Raw genomic sequence first — 15,820 nt, forward strand, 5'->3', positions numbered from 1 at the left:
TACAGCAGGATCACAGCCATGGAAGAAAAAGGTTTTCTGGGTCCAGGAAACAACAGGTGGACTACATCGAACAACCTAACTACATGTGACACGTTTGCTGCCTGTTTCCTCAAAGCCACCTTCTCATGTCTCCATTCACATGGGCACAAAAGCCCCAAGACATGAGATATGCAAGTCACCTGCTGTATAACAGAGTCGGGCTGTCTCCAGTGTCTTCAAGGACTCCACAGCTCTGCCCATCTTGGCAATCTGCTGTCCTGAGTTTGGCTGGGATAGAGTTAATCTTTGACAGGGAAAGTGGGAGGGGGCACAGCTCAGGCAACTGACCACAATTAGTCAGAGGGCCATTCCATACTATATGTGCCATGCCTGGAGGATATACATCGAGGGAGATGCTGAGGGAGGGGCGTTTGGCATCCTTGCGGATCACGAGCGTGCCAGGCTGCGTGGGGGCTCCGGCTTCAGGGTTCCGCCATCGGCGCGGTGAGCGTTCATACCGCTCCTTTGGTACTGCTCTCTTTTTATGAATATTATCATTGTTATTACTCTTTTCTCGGTTTTTAAATCGTCCAACCCACGTGTTTCACCCGATTACTTCCGATTTTCTCCTCCCGTCCACCGAGGGGGAGGAGGGAGCCAGCGGCAGCGTGATGGCTGAGCTAAACCACATCTGCCCAGCACGAACACACAGCAGGTTATCGCCTAACATAGTCAGATGCGACAAGCAGGAGACGATCTAATAGAAAACAATACCGCTCTCAGGACCAAGAGAAGGAGTCCTTTCTCAGGTCAGAAATGCCTGTGGTCTGGTTACCAGACCAGCGAGGTGAGTCATGCCTTCTAGGAGGCTTTGGCTGTAATCGAATGCTTAAGCATCCCACAGCATCAATAGCCCCATCCAAAGTGAGACCTGGATAAATGAGCGAAAAAAGCGCTGACAGTAAAAATGATACACTGCAGTGAGTCACTCAATTAAACCTTCGTGCAATGCTTAGTAGACAGAGAAGGGCTGTCCTGTCTAGTAAGTGACTCACAACATGACAGAACATAACACAGTAGTGATCAATCACAAAGGTGAATAAGCAGCAGCAGTTTTGTCCAGAGGCTGAGTAACACAGGGAGCTACACATCAGTATGACCCATGCTCCTGCTTCTTCCCACTTAGTTAAACGAGTGCTACCGAGCCTAAGCTGATCCTATCATGCAGTATCTTATCTAAAGGGTGGAGATCAAAAAGTATCAGGGGGAGAGGAGAGGTGTTCAGACACTCCGTGTCACTTTACTATTGCCAAACCTCTATTGCAACAGTTGTCTGACTCCAGACGACTCTTTAGAAGATCATAGGAACGGAATTGTACAATTTCTACCCCAACAGAGACTTGGACCTACTCAGAAAGCCAACAAAATTTAATTTTAATCCAAGGTAGTAGTTTCTGTCATCATTTCTACAGATAAAGCATATCCTTTCTCCTACCTCTGGATGCTCAATCTTATCCCTATCCCAAAGTTTGTAATTCGTTTGATTGTGTTGAAACGCAGTTTAAACATTCACTGTGCAGAGAGTTTTTCAGTTCTGGGATCCAGATAGAGCCCAGCTTCCTTCCCTCCACAATTTTGTCACCATAGAAAACGTACATACTCTGCTGCGAAAGGACTCTGCTTTTACCTGTTAAATGCTGTTGTAAATTGGATTAGAAAGATGCATTCAAAATAGAAATTATGATAAATAAAATCTAGTGATTGTGACCATTAGCAAGCACAGCAGGTGAATCATAGTGAAGAAGTCAACATTGATGGACACCCTGCAAAAGGAATCCATTGTTCGGATCACCACAAGCCATGCTCCTGACTGCTCTGGTACCTGCTCTGCAAACAGCCTCCCAGCAGTCCTCGCAGTCCCCATGGGCAAATAGCAGCAGGCAGAGGTAGGACGCAAGAGCAAAAGGTTTGTTTCATTACCAGTCTTGTGTTCCCCTCCCATGCATGTGTCCTTCAGGAACCAGTCTGGTCTCCTAGAGTACCCAGCTGACCTCCCAGAGACAAGTTCTGAAGATGGCAGAAACTTCTTCCATGTAAGGAATAAGCCCTGCGAATTTTTAGCAGTAAAGTTGTTTCTAACATGTAATAGCCTGATGAACTTCTCCTGCAGTGCTACAAGGGGTGTACATGGACACAAGTCAGCCTGCCTCTCCTGATACCTGCTCAAGGAGTCTGAGCAAGGGTCAAGGGCCTTTCCTTTGCTCTCGCTGCAAGTTGCAGACAAGACATTGCCCAGAGGGCAAAGCAAATTGGTTGCTTGGAGCCAATGTTGGGACAGTGTGGGCCAGGAGATCCACTGAAAGGGCAAGCATGGATGAAATATAGTGGCTACATGTTATAGCAAGGATGTCAAAAGGAGACAAGCTTACAGGGCATGCACAGGAAGACTTGGGGCTTCTTCTTCCTCCCCCTGGAGCACAGTCCCGAGTCCCCCTGTCTCTCCTATCCACAGGCATTAAAAGTACAAGGAGACAGCTGAGAAAGTACAGCTCGTCTCCCTCCAGGCTTTGCCCAGAGTGAGTGACAACCTGCTCCTGACACTACCTACTGTAATTCAAGAGCTGAGCAACAACATGAGCTTCAGAACAGAATAATCAGGGTGAGCAGGGAAGGTAGTAGAGATTTCTCACTTAAAAAGAGAAAGCTGTCACACACCCTCCCACACTGCAGTTTTCTCAGTGGTCCTGAAAGCTGTGGACAGCTGGTAGCTACTTGGGAAGAGCTGGGTTTGCTCAGCGTCAGATAGGAATTCACCATGCAGATGGAAAGTCCGTGCCACCAAGGCACCCTCCAGGGGCGTTAAGCCATGAAATCATCCTCTTTCTCCCTCTGTGAAGAGCAGAAAGACTTTAAGGAATACACAGTGTAACTGGAAAGGAGAGAGGTGGCCGGGCAGGTGGGCACTGCCTTGACTAGATACAAGTTCCTTTCATGGTGCTTATAATACTGTAAGTGTTTAATAGCTCCATGTAACACAGGAAGACTCAACCACAGAAGAGATATAGAGTCAGTGCAACATTACCCAATCTCTTTGCTCTCTTCTTAAAGGAAAACTCAGCATTTCATACCACAGGCAAGCAACATCCAAACAAAACAAAAAAAAAAGAAATGCAGAACCCAGAGCCCAGTTCTTCAGTGCTGAAAGTTTGACTTTACGTTCTTTATAGCTTTTTCTCTTCTTTTAAGACGTGTGAATACAGTTAAAAATATTCTAATGATGCTTATAAAACCTTTACAATGCTGTGTCTGGGGCGATCACATTATTCATAAGCTAGCAAGCCTTACATGAATAGTGCAGCTCATTCAGTTGATTTCTTATTCAACTTTTATACGGCAGTGCATAATGGCACAGCGTGTCATAAACCCTCTAGAATACTATTTTAATATCTTCTGCAAATATTTCTAACTTAGCATTACAACAGTTGCTTACAACTCCAGAGCCAAATTCTTTGGAATGCATGAACGCAAACGGGCAGATTTCATAAACAGCCTCAAGATAACCTAAGAAGCAAGAAAAAGCCTTTTTCACACTTAAAGACTTTGTATTCACTCAAAATTTCCAAGGATAATGAAGTTTTTCCCCCTTCAACAGAACACATTGACCAGATCCATCTGCAAATGGTATAAACCAAAACAGTGGACATTGCAGTGAGGTGTTCTGGGGGAAACACCACAAGGTCTCTCCTCCACTCCCCCCTCCCCATCCTGTAAATCCATTCTGGTGTGAAGACACAAGATAAGGGCTTATTAAGCTCTTTTACCAACACTAGAAGGGAGTCTGTAAATCCCATCGTTTCATCATTAATGCAGAAGTATTTTCACATACAGCAGTACATTAGCTTGGAAGTTAGCCCAAGCTCTTCCATTCCACATCAGTGCCTTCAATCTGTTAATTAGACAGGAAAAATCCTAACTACTCTCCTTTACCCAGACAAGCTCTCACTTTGATAGATTTCTGCACTAATTTTAAAGAGTTGCACAAAAGACTGTTTCAAGTAACGCTTCCTATCTATCTCAGCAGTCCCCAGTACGTGCTTCAGACAACATCTCAGACAAAGATGCGGGCAAAAGGATGAATTCCAAAAGAGCTACCATGATCCAGTTTTACCTTCAGGAAACCCCAACATATGCATTATTTCTACATTTTGACTTAATTCAGAGAAATCCAACACTTCTCTTCCAACCCAAGCTTAGAGGCCAAGGCAGTTTTGGGTTACAGCCTCACCCTAGAGGGTACTATTGTATAATCTACCTATCAAGCAATGAGCTGAGTTCAAAAGACATTGGCTTTAGAGTAGTCTTTCCTTTGGCTGAATGCAGAAAGAACCACATCTATAATACCACAAACTCTCCTGGGCCTGTTCTGCTCAAACCCAGATTACATCAGCCTTTGGAAAAATCAAGTTGTCTTCTTACTTTTATCAACATAATGGAACAAAGCCCCAGAGATTTTCAGCAGAGCATGTCTGAAGATCACCTGTGCCAGATCAGGATCTCCAGAGTTAAACTATTTAAACCATGTTTTGTCAGTTCTTATGTAGTACTTACCAACACATCAGCTCTTCTCCATCACAAAACCCAAGAGCACCATTCAGTCGATTATTTCAGGACACTAAGCAGGTCAACAGAATGTGTACGTAAGCAGATCATCCTCAGGTAGGAACAGTAGCACTGTATTCAGTTTTGTTGGCAAAGGCAACACTTTGTAGAGTTATGAAGCATTCCTTTCCGATTTTTAAGCTAGAAACAAGATCATTTGGATTCTGTTTTGTATTAGTCTGAACAACAACAATCCCCAATGAAGTCGAAGAGAGTATGGTACTTGTGAAACACAAGTCAAACCCATAATGTTCCAAATGCTCGTTCAGCATGAGACTAAAGTATGGGGGCCTTTAATGCTTTGGTTATGTTAATTCTGCCTTCAAAAGATCATTAAGCTACAAGGAAGAACACAGGATGCTTGGGCATAATGCTGTAGCCTGAGTTTTTTCATCACTTACTTAACAGAGGCAACATAATCACAAAAACGCAGAGTCATGTCAAAAAAAAAAAAAAAGTTTAAAGGAAAACCTTTCCGGAAAATGTTAGTAACCTCAGCCAAAGCACATAGAATTTATAGGAAAAGCTTTGATTAAATATTTTTTTGCTTAGCCAGTCCCAAAAGATCCCAAGTTTACATTCTGATCCACCACCACTTAACCACTTAGGAACTTATATCTTAGCTCTAACAATAAATTTTTGCAATTACTTTTCCTTTTTTAAAGAACTGAATAGAATAAACAAGCATCAAAGTCTGAAGACTAGTCCAAATGTATTTTAACAGTTAAGCACATGCTAAAGCAGGATCAAGTACAGAGAGGACCATGAGTTTGTGCATCTCAAAAATAACCTGCCCATTTACAAGCCATCATTACCTTTGCCTCAGACTTCAAAGGGACTTCTGGGGTTTTCACCATATTTTGAACCGCTGCTTTGCTCACGTTCATTAGTTGAGATGAGATCTCTGAGTCAGCTAAGAAAGAAAGAAAGAAAATGTGAGTTTCAGCTCCCTGCAAATCTGATTGCTGAACATTTTCAGCTGATTGCATTACCCCCTGGCCTAAGCCGACTAATTGCTTTGACTCGATTGAACAGTAATTGGATTGTTCCCTATAGCTGTGGATCAATGCCACAGCATTGTGCTATTGATAATATAGTAAAAGCCTATTAAATCCATGGCCTTGTTGTGGAGAACAGTACTTTTTAAACAGATATTTGCTTCTATTATGAATATTAATGCTAGTTTTGTTCTTGCTTAAATCACTGTAAGAGCATTAGAAATATTTAGCTAGTTGCAGCATAGTGAAAGAGGAGAAGCTGGGCAATAGTTTCCTTTCAGGGAGTGATTTTAGAAGACACTTCTAAAGTTTATCAGCCGAAGACTTTCAAAGAGATTTTAGACTCTTTGCCTGGAAAAATTGTATTTACAGAACTGCATCACAAAATTTTTCCAGTTTCTTAAGAGGCTAATAAAAATGACAGAAGATAGCACAAGTCTGCACAGCTTTAACTCTAGCTCTCTCTTTGTTACCAAGAAAACAGGGGCTTCCCTGAGCACTCTGCAGCATGCAGTCACTTCTAGAGGCTAAATACATTCCAGGTGAATGTTGTTATCAGAGAGCTTTCTATAAGGAAGGAGGAGAAACTGACTTTCCCAAATGGCATTAACTGTTGTCTTCTCTGTAGCCAGCAGTCACAGAGCTCAGTTGCACTGCCGAGCATTGTCCTCATCAGGGTGGGATGAGCAAGAGTGTTCTCTGCTCAGGTGAGTGATAGTGGAGCACCCATTGAAAAGATGAGCTGGAGCTCAAGTCAGAGTCACAACTCCGGGTGACGCTTCACAGCCTGTGTTTAGCAGACAACCCAGAGAAGAAATCACTCATGGCCTTACCACTCTAAACCCGCAGGCTGCTTCTCCTTAGCAAGATGGAAAAGTGCTCAAAATGGGGCTGAAGTACATGTTCAGCTCACAGCTGTACTTGGTCCTGAGAAGGAAACATTAATTCCGGCAAGGGTTCTCAAATACAGATAATTTGAATCAGAAAGAGTTATAGATATCTGTAAGACCGCAGGTGGCCTTTGTCATAAAGTTTTATGTAAGTTAAGCGTGAATAAAGCTCTAATGTTTTATCATTTTCAAGAATCATCTCAAGGCAAACGTGTCTGGGTTCATTTCATGGTTGAGAAGAGTTTGCTTCTGTAATAAACGAGAATTTCAAACTTTCCTGCATGACCTGAGATGAAAACTATCTCCTCTCTGGACTTCTCTTGGCTCCTGTTAGCTTGCTGTGGCAGCACTGCACACAGACGATGGGGAAGCCAGGATTCATCCCTCCAGGCACTGCCACCCTCTCTGCAGAGGACAGCAACACAAAGAATGGGGAAATGCTTTGTTCCTAGCTCATGGTGATCAGGTTTGCTTTTCCCAGTGCCAATAAAACGAGGTCTGAGCAGACACACCTGGAGTTGGCAGTGAGCTATATAATGCAACTTTGGCATAGCTTCTTTACACCTTCCACCTGTTCCAAGAGTAGGGACTGAAGGTCTCTAAAACCCCTGCCTGAGGTGATTAATTAGATGATTATTCACACACAGAGCTTAATCCCAAACTCACGGAGACCTGTGGGAGTTTGCTGACTAACGACCTGCAAGTTTCTACTCCAAGACTTCCCAAAGATTAATTATGTGCCAGACCTGCACAGATTATAGGCCTGATTTACAACACCACCATTTGGTATTAGGCTTGCCCAGCTCTTTCTATTATTCAGTTTAACGTGAAGTGTTTGTGCTGAAGTGTTCATATAGTTGCTTCAGAGAGCATTTTTGAAGAACATTTGAAGCCAAACAAGTTAGAGGCTTCTAAGAGAGAAAAAAAAAAAAAAAAAAAAAAAAAAGAACAGAAAGATATTGGCTTGGTCTTTGGTGCCAGATCTGGAAGAGAGGAAAGGATCTTTAAGCTTTATTTGAAAACCTCTAGCACACCCATGCTGTGGGATGTCAGCAAGTAGAAAGGGGATAGCATTCACCAATAGCCTGTTCTTCACCACAGGAAGATGAGCATAGATGATATCAAGCTGTGTGGTGTTGTGGACACGCTGGAGGAAAGGGATGCCATCCAGAGGGACCTTGACAGGCTGGAGATGTGGGCCTGTGAGAACCTAATGAAGTTCAACAAGGTCAAGTGCAAGGTCCTGCACATGAGTCGGGGCAATCCCAAGCACAAGTACAGGCTGGGCAGAGAATGGATTGAGAACAGCCCTGAGGAGAAGGATTTGGGAGTGCTGGTGGATGAGAAGCTCACCATGAGCTGGCAATGTGCGCTGGCAGCCCAGAAAGCCAGCCGTATCCTGGGCTGCATCAAAAGGAGCGTGGCCAGCAGGTCAAGGGAGGTGATTCTGCCCCTCTACTCAGCTCTCGTGAGACTCCACCTGGAATACTGTGTTCAGCTCTGGAGTCCTCAACACAAGAAGGACATGGAGCTGTTGGAGAGAGACCAGAGGAGGGTCACGAAGATGATCCGAGGGCTGGAGCACCTCTGCTATGAAGACAGGCTGAGAGAGTTGGGCCTGTTCAGCCTGGAGAAGAAAAGGTTCCGGGGTGATCTTATAGCAGCCTTCCAGTACCTAAAGGGAGCCTACAGGAAAGATGGAGAGGGACTTTTTACAAGGGCATGTAGTGACAGGACAAGGGACAATGGCTTTAAATTGAAAGAGGGGAGATTTAGATTAGATCTAAGGAAGAAATTTTTTATGTTGAGGGTGGCGAGGCACTGGAACAGGTTGCCCAGAGGACTTGTGGATGCCCCATCCCTGGAAGCGTTCAAGGCCAGATTGGATGAGGCTTTGAGCAACCTGGTATAGTGGAGTGTGTCCCTGCCCATGGCAGGGGGGTTGGAACTAGATGATCTTTGAGGTCCCTTCCTACCCAAACCATTCTATGATTCTATGATTTGTGATTTTTGGTGTCTCGACTTCTAAAATACCCAAGCATCCTGTTCTCAGCTCACATGGAAGATGAGACTTTCCCTGGGATTTCAACAGGACATTACTTTGGGCAGTTCCAGGTCTGGATGGAAGCGATGGACCTCTCATTGGTAACGTATCCTCCAGAGCCTGGGCATGCTAGAGGAAGAGGAAGCTCCTCATCCTCTTTCAAATGCAGAAGTGGAAAGAGGTAGGTGGAAAAAAGTGAGGGATTAACGTGCAAAGGGACAAGTTACAGGCAGAGATATAAACTGGTTAGGAAATGGAAAGACTGAAACCAGGAGGTAGAGAAGATGAGGAATGAACTGGAGAGAAAGGTGGGAGATCAGGTAGGGATATGAGGGAACTTACACTTGACATCTGTAAAGCAAGAACCCAGAAATCCAAATATCTCCCCCATTTTGCTGTTTGGTATTATATACAAATGTGCAAAAGAATTAGCATCAGTATTTACCTTGTAGTCCCTTCTTCCAATCTCTCTATTCTGAAGAAGTCTTATTTTGCCATCTACTGTCCTCTTCCATCTGCAGAAGAATAACAAGAATCTTTAACAGAAGACATACAAGTAGATGGTTCATGCTTGTATCCATGACCCACATCAGTAGTGTCCTTCTGCCTGCATGATGTGACAGAAAAGGAGGTAAAGTTGCCTATGAAGGCCAAGGTAACCCATCAGGTCAGTGCCATCTGATGCTACACAGATGTGAAAGGAATGAACGTAGGGAGATGATCTGGAGCAGTGAGCCTCATCTATATGAGTTAGTTTCTGGGTGCATAACCCTCAAGAAGACCCTTCATTAGAGACTTTTTGAGGGAGTTTGACATCCTGATTAGCCTTAATTGGGTCAATAGATCAGGAACAGGATCAAGGCATTTGCTGGTTTGTAACAGGTATTTGGGCATGGCAGAACCAGCCCATGGACTACTCGTTTCTGTTTCAGGCTGTGTTTGGCTTAGGTCCACAAGTACTTGTAGAGGAAGAACAGTCCAAGCTGTCACAGCAATCCATTAGGCTGAAACTTGTAAGCAAGTGTTGGCATGAGACTATTTGGAAAGGTAAGATAGCATCTGTAGAACAGAGCCTGCTTCACTGATAACATGGGTTACAGACTGTGTTGCAGTCATCTATCACTTAGAAGTTACGAGTCTGCGGTAGGGAGCAGTCTGAAAAGCCAGACGTACACATCAGGGATTTCCCCAATAATAGGGTTACTCATCAAAACAGCACAAAGAAACCGAGCTGAATATCTTCTCCCAGGCAGGAAAAAAGAAAAAATGACAAAGAGGTAGTAAGCATGCATAGGTGCAAAACTGTGGCTTCATCAAAGCTGTTCTTTCCAGTTTCTGGGGGATCTGGATTTCATCAGGTCTCTGCTCGCACTCTTTAACCACAGCTTCCACCTCTAGAGAGCTAAGGGAGGTGGGGAGAGGACATCTAGGAGACAGACCAGTGTCTTATTCCCAAGCAAGTCATCATCCATCTACTGAGGAAGGCAGAGATGAATGTCTTCCTATAGAAGACCATTTAGCTGGCGAAGACAACTCCTTTAGCTGTACAGGATGGTCGTATTGAGTCTACATCCTGCCACCAGCCGCATGAGGCACAAGCCAAAGTACTGAAATGAATAAATAAAAGGTGTTAGAGCTGAGGTTGTTCTTGCAGTCCACAACAGACACAGTAAGCAAATATAACGACCCTAAATTCCTTTGATCTTCAGCCTAAATTGATCACAAACTCCTTTGGTGAGGAAGGACTATTTTCCAGAAACACGCTGCAGCATCACTCATTCAAGTGTTTTACATTTTCTGACATCAGTTTTTGACCTCTGTCAAGGGCAGGTCACAGGACTGGGCAGACTGTCCTTCTCATCTAGCAACAGGATCCTGCACAGGCATCAAGTCAGCAAATTAGAAACTGGATTGGGGAAAAACTGGCTCTACTGGATTGTCTTGCTGATAATCTCCCTGACTTCAAAGCTCACATCTGTCTCGTGAGGTGGGGGACGGTTTCTAACTTTAGTTGACCCAAATTACTTCCAGCCTTCCTCTGCAGCACACAGCATCACGGGGTCTTTGTATCGTGCCTTTGATCATTGCATCTCGGAGATAAACTGGCCTGCGTGTCGCTGCAAAGAAAGCTTTACAGGCAAAGGCACTAGGATGAAGCCCATTGGTGGTTCAGCTGTCCTTAACATGATTATTCTGTGATTTAGAGTGGCAACTGGGGGATACTCGAGCACAAAACAGGCTTTAGCTGCAAGGTGCTGGGTTTTTGTGTATTCCTATCACATCTAAGAGCAGTTCCTTACCTAAGGGGAAGAGGCATGCTCTGTTTTTCCATAAGGTGGTCCTGTAGGTAGAAGAAACAAGCTTTCCAGAAAAAAATGATGCAAAGACCTACAGCCTGCCTCGGCCCCTGACTAACTTTTAACTTTATCAGGGACAGGAGACCAGACCATTCTTCCTTTGTGTCTTAAAGTCTTTCCCGTCCCTCCTTGTCACTTACCCCCTCAACAAACATACACACTCTGGAAATACCAAATTAACATTAAGTTACGTAAGAAGATGCTTAGAATTAGAGAATTTATGTTGGGAGCCAGGATTTTAATAACTTGTGGTTTTTCCTCAAATTAACTTCTAGTCTATTCTGCAGTTGTATTCCTGCTGGGTGGGGTGAATGTAGTTCTTGTCCTTCAGTACTGGGGTGATTTTTGGTCATGGTCTGTACTTACAGCTTCACTGACTTAGCTGCAATGGTAGGAAAAAAAAAGTAAAATTTTCAGAGATTTAGGGCTTTCACTTCTGTTATTTCAAAGAAAAGTGAAACACATGCAAAAAAATACAGCATCCTAGGAAAGGGTAAGGCCATCTTTAAACACCACGAACTAGCAGAATATAGCAAAACCTCAAGCTTTTCCCTATTCATAGATGTGACCCTTCTAAAAAGTGAGAAAAGATTGAGAGAGGTGAGAGTGAGAGAGGTGGGGTTTTGTTTTAAAAAAAATTGAAAACCCTCAAACAGCAGGATATTATGTACCTGCTATTAAACTCCATCTGGCACTAACCCTGCAGGCAAGTAAGAAGCCAAGACAACCTTTTCTTTTGGGGGGAAAAAAAAGGACTGATTTTAGCAGAAGCTGTAGAAGTAAAATTTGTTTAAACTGTTTCTGCACATCTTTTCATCACGCACTTGCAATTTTTCAAACTATTTTAATACAGGGTGGTAAACGTGTTAAATAGGTCACTCTCTGTGTCCAGCACAGAGATAAGAGGCTGTTTATCACTTCAACTGCAGAACTTGGCTCTTGAGCTTGACTGGTAACTGCTTACACAGCAGGTCCCCAGTGCCTGCCCAGAAGGCAAATGTTACAGTCAGAGGAAATAAATAAATCTGACTGCTCTCATGTTTAGCCTTCCTCCAGTGCACCAATATTTCTATATATGGCAGCTCTGGAGCTCTGGTACAGAGACATCACAGAGGAGCACACGATGAGTTGGAGAAGCAATATGAAAAAGTTAAAGCATTAGACAAGGAGGCAAACTGGATGGTTTTGCAAGAATAAGCTGGGAGAAAGTAGGTGACGTTTCTGCCAAAGAGGACTTGGGTCCTGCATCTGCTCACAGAAGTGACACACAGTGACACTGTTTGTTTGACTCAAAAAGGAGAAGCTACAGGAGAGGTCTGCAAGAGAGAGACACCCCAGAGACACATGAAGCAGCGTCAGCATTGATCCAGCACTGCTTAGTCCAGGACAAAACTGAAGATGAGAGCTGTGTAACATATAGCATTGGGGTAGGCACAGCCTTGGTATCCACCAAGGAAAGTATTCTGGCCTATGCACGTGATGGAGGAGCCGGCAGCGTGTGAGCCAACACCACCTGAGTCTGCCTCCCCTTTTCCTGGAGGAGAAGGACCTCCATGGGGCTGGCGTCACAGCCTGGGTTGTAGCATGGTGAAGACTTTGGGTGCCCCAAGGTTCCAGGATTTTTCTTTATGGTTTGTTAACATAAAGGAGGAAGAAAGACAAATCAAAATATGCTCCAACAGTTTTTTGCCATGGACCATGGATCCTCAGGGAGCCGTGGGAGCTCCTGAAGGGAGCTGCAGAGAAAAAGCTCAAGGAATAGGCTCTCTACCTGTAGGTGACAAGGGACTACTCAAGGGTCGATCAGCCTCTCTAGGTGTCAGAGAGCCAGGATGTAAAACGCTGGACCCTAGACAAGTGGGCAATGTCCCCAGTCTAATCTGTCCAGGCACCTGTATGCCTCTGACAGTGTCCCTACAAGCAGCAGCACCACCAGAGCAGGGATGGCTAGAGCTTTAGCACCCTGTCCACATGCCAAAAAGTAGTGCTGGAGCTTCTCCAGTACAAGTGGTAATTCAAACCAATTAAAAGTAGGTAAATGCCAGATAGCCTGGATTTTCCCCAGAGTAAGGGCTCTGTATGAGCTGGAGAGAACAAAGGATGCCTTTCCAAGATCTGTGACCAGCCTGCTGAGAAATAGATTTTTACAGCTGCAGTTTCTGCAGTCTAGAGAGGATAGAAAGAGATGAGAAGGGAAGAGGCTGCCAACATGTAAGAGATAATACACAAATAAAGGCTGTAAAACTCTTCTATCTACTGGGGCTGGACCAATAATCTTAAAACGCAGTAAGGTCTAACTCAGAGCTCCCTCAGGGACAGCTTTCAAACTCTAGGTAGAATGAAACACTGGAATACACCACCTGGAGAAGGTGATGGAGCCTCCATCTTCTGCAGAACACCATAAGCAAGGAGTCAAATGGTGTCAAACCCAAGATAAGGGGTTACATTAGATACATAGAGTCCCACACAGCCCTTTTGAGAGCTTATTTCACAACAGCCCAGAGCCACATTTCAGCCGTGTCTACTATCCTGCTAAGTGCTTTTGCATCCCATTGGGACTGCTCCTATCTCTAAGTTTTACTAAGGCCTCAGGAAGACTGTGACCAAGACCTGTAAAGAGAGGATTATAAAAGATCTCTGCTGTCTCTTCCCCTTTGCCTCCCAGAGGTACTATTTAGAGCCAGAGCCCTGAGTCCAAGTCTGGCCAGGAAGAATCCATAACTCCTTAGGCTTCGGAAACCTCTAAGGCTTTATTTGAGTTGGTACCATTTTATAACAGACCATTAGGGCATCAGCCCATCTGTGGACTACGCTGCACCTTGTTTGCCATTCAAGAGGTAATTCTTCATCAGGTGTATTGCAGAAGGGATTTAAACACCTCTCTGTTTACACAGGAATTAGCTAAACTTCTACCTACCTCCTTCGTGGGCTGGTTGTACCCAAGGGAAGGAAGAAGTCCAGGAAGCTGTGTTGCACCAAAGCTCTGAAAACAACACAGTGGTCCAGAAAGATCTCATTTTATGAATAAATGCTGTTAGAGATGTGGGAGTTTTATCAGGGAGCATGGGCAGAAATACTTCAGACACAGAAACTGAAAAGTTCCAGGTGACGTCTGAAATAAGCTTGTGAGACATGTTTTGGAGAAGCAGGAGACCGAAGGATATGGTGACTAAGTAGCAACAAGGAATTAGATCAATAAATCCTCTCATCACATGCAGCCTTGCCCGGCATAAAAATATTACAAAAAAAAAAAAGAAAGTAAGGCCTGTGGGCGGTGAATGCTGTTCTTGGTTTTCACATTTCTGCTGTTCCTCTGCCCTTTTGTTCCTGCTTTTGGGCACAGCAAGAGAAGCATGGAAACAAATCAAGGCTCAGTCGTACGCAGGAGGAGCAAAATCTCAGACAGCAGCTAACGGGAAGCCGAACATATGTTTACTGTCATCTTCCTCCCCGCGTTTGGAAAGCCACCTTACTTCCAAGGGGGAGAAAAATCCTTTTGCAAGTCTCTTGGAAGAGAGGAGAGCACCTCATCAGCCGGGTGCTGGCTCAGCTCTCAGCGGTGGTTTGTTTTCCTTCATCTGTGCCACCCTCCCCAGCGCGCTGATGAAGTCTGTGATTAATTCAGCTCTTTACTCGAGTTTAATGCTGTTCCACAGTCATTCTGCGGAAGCCGTTCCTCTCCCGTGGCAGGAAGCATCACATTTTGCATGCGCGTCGGTGGGCTGTTGTTTCAGATTGATGGCTCATACTGCTGCCGCTCGCAGGAACGTCCCTTCTGCCATCCACACCCCAACGCCGGGCAGGGGATGTGTCAGTCCCCATCGTGCAGAAGGGCCAAGAACCCATCAGAGTGATGGGACTGACCCAGGCCAGTGCCCTGAACCTGAAGCGTGTGAACCAGACCATGGCTTGAACATACAAACCAAAGCGCACATTGCTGTCCAGGAAGCAAAAGGAGGAAGTAAGAAGTACCAAATTTTGCTTCTGACACCCTCATTTTAGCACAAAGACGGCTGCATAATCTCCTTATTCCAGAATCAAACTTTATCAATAACCTTCACCCCTGTAGCCCATAGGGGTGATTTCTCCTGCCCAAATGCAGTTTGTTCATCTAGTTCATTTGCACAGCCAGCTTTCTGGGAGACCACAGGGTTGTTCATATCTGGAACTGGACCCAACTGGAATTCCTTATAGGCTGCAGGACAAGGAGGATTAAAACTGGATCATGCACAAACTACGAGCAAATGACAAATGGCAGGTCTAGGGCTCCTGTGTATAACACAGCACTAGACACACATCCCAAAGGAAGAAGCACTTTTATGCACTTAATTCCTTCACCGAAAATATAATAAACAGACCCTGTAGGTTTCTTCCACTTAATTCTGTTTTGTTTCATTTTTTCCAAAAAAGTTTACTTGGCCCCAAGCCCAAGTTATCTGCGGAATTTATTACCACAGTGGTTCCTCGGGTCTGACGGCAGCACTGAGAAACAGAAGCGCACAGCCATAAGGTGCTTCAAAAAAAGGCAAGTATTAAATCAATTAAAAAAAATAATCAAACTTGTAATACTGCATATGAAGAGGAAGGTCACACACATTGCCACACACAAGTCCCCTTGGAGAAGAATTTACTCCCATGAATGACATGAGCCAATCTTTCTCAAATGTAGTCCATCTATGTTTTCTCCTCCTTCTCCAAAGAGTATGAACATTTTGTTTTTCAGACAAGTAGTTTTTACTTTGTGTCCTGGATATTATTGGCTCCTGAACAGTCCCACTTAGCAGCTCTAAGGCACAGGCACTGCCACAGTCATGTCTCTGTGAGATCGGAGCAGAAAGTACCAGGAGCATTCAGCATCATCAGGATGATACAAACATTCACAGCTGGAAATTT

This window comes from Tauraco erythrolophus, chromosome 6 (genome assembly GCF_009769465.1).
Source record: "Tauraco erythrolophus isolate bTauEry1 chromosome 6, bTauEry1.pri, whole genome shotgun sequence".
NCBI classification, from domain to species: domain Eukaryota; kingdom Metazoa; phylum Chordata; class Aves; order Musophagiformes; family Musophagidae; genus Tauraco; species Tauraco erythrolophus.